Source organism: Sebastes fasciatus, chromosome 20 (assembly GCF_043250625.1).
Source record: "Sebastes fasciatus isolate fSebFas1 chromosome 20, fSebFas1.pri, whole genome shotgun sequence".
Classification (NCBI taxonomy): Eukaryota; Metazoa; Chordata; class Actinopteri; order Perciformes; family Sebastidae; genus Sebastes; species Sebastes fasciatus.
In genome coordinates this window covers 28,151,789-28,155,129 of record NC_133814.1, presented here as the reverse complement: position 1 = coordinate 28,155,129, position 3,341 = coordinate 28,151,789, and the positions used below count along the sequence as shown (strand labels likewise).

The following is a 3,341-nucleotide window of genomic DNA, read 5'->3' as shown; positions in this document are numbered from 1 at the left end:
GCTCCTCATCCCTCCATCAGCGGTGCTCTCTCTCTCCTCCTTTCTCCTCCTCTCTTTGGGGAAAAGAAAAAAGACACTTTTCTCGCGCTCGATTCGCCGTCCGGAGTCGTCTCCGTTCTTCCTCTCGTTTTCTCGTCCTCTGAGGATTTTCTTTTTCTTTTTTCCCTCCTCCTCCTCCTTTCTTTCCTTCCTGCCGGGTTTCAACATGACGGCCAAGAATTTTTAAAAAGTCCTTTAAAAAGCAGGAGATCTGAGTTTGAGAGTAAAAAGTGAAATATTAAAATATTAAAAGTTGAATAAAAGTCTTCTGGTTTCTTCGCCGCCGGCCGCGTTCCGACTCCGAAGCGTTTCGGGTCTCCGTCCGTCCGTCCCGTCCAGGTGTGTCTTTTTTTCTTCCTGCTGGACTTTTGTATTTTTTCTGTTTCTTTTTCTTCGTGTTTCGTGGTCGTCGTGGTCGTCGTGGTCGTCGTGGTCGTCGTGGTCGTCGTGGTCGCGGCGTCTGGAGCGTTTGGAGCGTCGGCGCCCCGGAGATGTTCGGGATCCAGGACCAGCTGCCCCGCGGGGCCACGGCCAGCATGAAGGAGGAGCCGCTGGCCGTCCGCTCCTGGATGCACTCCTCCGGCGTGGTGGACGCCAACACGGCCGCTCAGAGGTAAACCCGCCGCTCGCTGCCGCCGCTCACTGCCGCCGCTCAGCTGCCCCAGAGGGATTCTGGGAGCTGGAGTCCCAGAGGACAGACGGCCGCTCTCACATCAGGAGGAGAGATGCTTTAAATTCTCCGTCTGTGAAGTGAGAGCTGCTGCAGCTCAACCACGTCTCCGTTACTGCAGCTGCTAGAGACGGAAACAGATTCTCATCATATCAGAACAGAAATATCATAATCATCTGACTTTTACATGATTCTGATCATAAAATAAAATAAATACAATATATAATAATAATTTTACATGATTTTGATCATATAATAAAATAAATATAATATCATAATAATATTTTCAGATGTTTCTTATAATCAGAAGAACTGAAGAAAACCTATTTCTACATGTTTCTGAGGTCGAACATCAAACACTCGACTTGTTTCAGGACATTTTATTAAAAAGATTTTCTAAAGTAAAAAATAATTTTCTGATTAATTTGAATAGAAAATCATTTTTTAAATCCCAATCTGAAATGTTGGATCATATGCTCAGAACAAAGTTTATTATTTATTACAACAGATGAAATCAGGTTTTATATTATATTCATATATATTATATCTCATCTTCTGGCTGAAGGTCAAAAATCAGAATGAGTTTATGTTTCAGAGCGTGAATTAAAATATGATTATGAATAATAATCATTTAGTTTCTAGATGATAATAATAAAGAAGGTAATTGAACAAAGGTTTTATTGTTAGTGAAGGTCAAACGTGCAGCGGGAAGGAAGTCCGACACCGGCAGGAAGTATTTATAGGAATATGGATTCATAACTAAATGTTTTAATAATAATATTTAAGTCAGAGAATGAAATCATTCATATCAGTAATATCTGAAGCATTATAATTCTAATAAAGCAGTATTACAGAAAGATGCACATTAAATATCATTTCTAAAAATGTAATAATGAACATTAAAGCATTAGTTTATGATATTTATTATAAACCAACAGATGGATATTCAACTCTCTTTTTAAACATATTTAAAATCAGTCAGATTAATATGAACATTTTAATAAAACAGGTGTTTAAAAGTTTAAAATCTACGACAATATAATAAATATGAATCTGCTCGTATGTTTTAACATGTGAACAAATGTTCTGACGTTAATATTTATGAAATGAACATCGTCATGAAGCAGCAGCGTCAAATAAAATCCATCATCAGAGAAATCCTCCGATCAGAGCTGCACACGCTCGAACACGGAAAGTTGTGAACGCTGAAGACGGCGTCTCGTCTCGCTGAAGACGGCGTCTCGTCGATTCTTCGTTTCTTCGTTTGTTTCAACAAAAATAAACTGAAAAAGACTCTTTACCTGTTTACCAGTTTACCAGTTCACCCGTTTATCTTTCTATTTTTATCTGTTCTCACCACCCGACACCCGCCACTGCTCAACATCTGGAGACCTGCTCGCTGCTATTTTATAACATGTAAAGTTATAACTATTAATAATTATAACTTTATATGTGAATGTTAAAGTTATTATTGTTAATAATTATAACTATAACATATCTATGTTTAAGTTATAATTATTAACAATTACAATATGAACATTTCAGTGAAGCGGAAGTAAAAAATATGGTTGAGAGTTTATGATTAAAAATGTTATCTCAGTATATAATAATAATAATAATAGACTTTAACACATTTAAAAATGTTAAGTTTAATATGAATATGAATATAATAAGTTCAGTACAGAGTTTATCATTAATATAATGAATCTCCATGTTTGATACGTTGAACATGTCAAATTAATATGAACATTTTAATGAAGCAGGCGTTTAAGAGTTTCAAATCTACGACAATATAATAAATATGAATCTGCCTGTATCAGGATGGAAAATAGTTTTAACATATGAACAAATGTTCTGATGTTAATAATTATGAAATGAACATCATCATGAAGCAGCAGCATAAAATAAAAACCATCATCAGAGAAATCCTCCGATCAGAGCTGCACACGCTCTAACTATTAACAATTAACTATTAACTATTAACTATTAACTATTAACTATTAACAATTAACAATTAACTATTAACTATTAACTATTAACTATTAACAATTAACAATTAACAATTAACAATTAACTAACTATTAACTATTAACTATTAAAACTTCACTTACATGTGTATGTTAAAGTTATAACTATTAACAATCATAACTTTACATTTTATATGTTAAAGTTATAATTATTAACAATTATAACTACATTTTATATGTTAAAGTTATAACTATTAACAATCATAACTTTACATTTTATATGTTAAAGTTATAACTATTAATTATTAACAATCATAACTTTACATTTGTATGTTAAAGTTATAATTATTAACAATTATAACTACATTTGTATGTTAAAGTTATAATTATTAATAATTATAACTTTATGTTTGTATGTTAATGTTATAACTATTAACAATTAATAATTATAACTTTACATTTGTGTGTTACATTTATAAGTAGTAACAATTATAATTTGACTTACATGTGTATGTTAAAGTTGTAACTATTAACAATTATAACTTCACTTACATGTGTATGTTAAAGTTGTAACTATTAACAATTATAACTTTACATTTTATATGTTAAAGTTATAATATTAACAATTATAACTTTACATTTTATATGTTAAAGTTATAACTATT

At 32.5% G+C, this 3,341-nt stretch overlaps 1 pseudogene; it reads left to right on the top strand.

Moving 5' to 3' along the window:
- Positions 1-6: 6 nt before the first annotated feature.
- LOC141759049 (transcription factor COE3-like) overlaps positions 7-3,341 on the top strand; it is a 67,581-nt pseudogene continuing 64,246 nt past the window's right edge.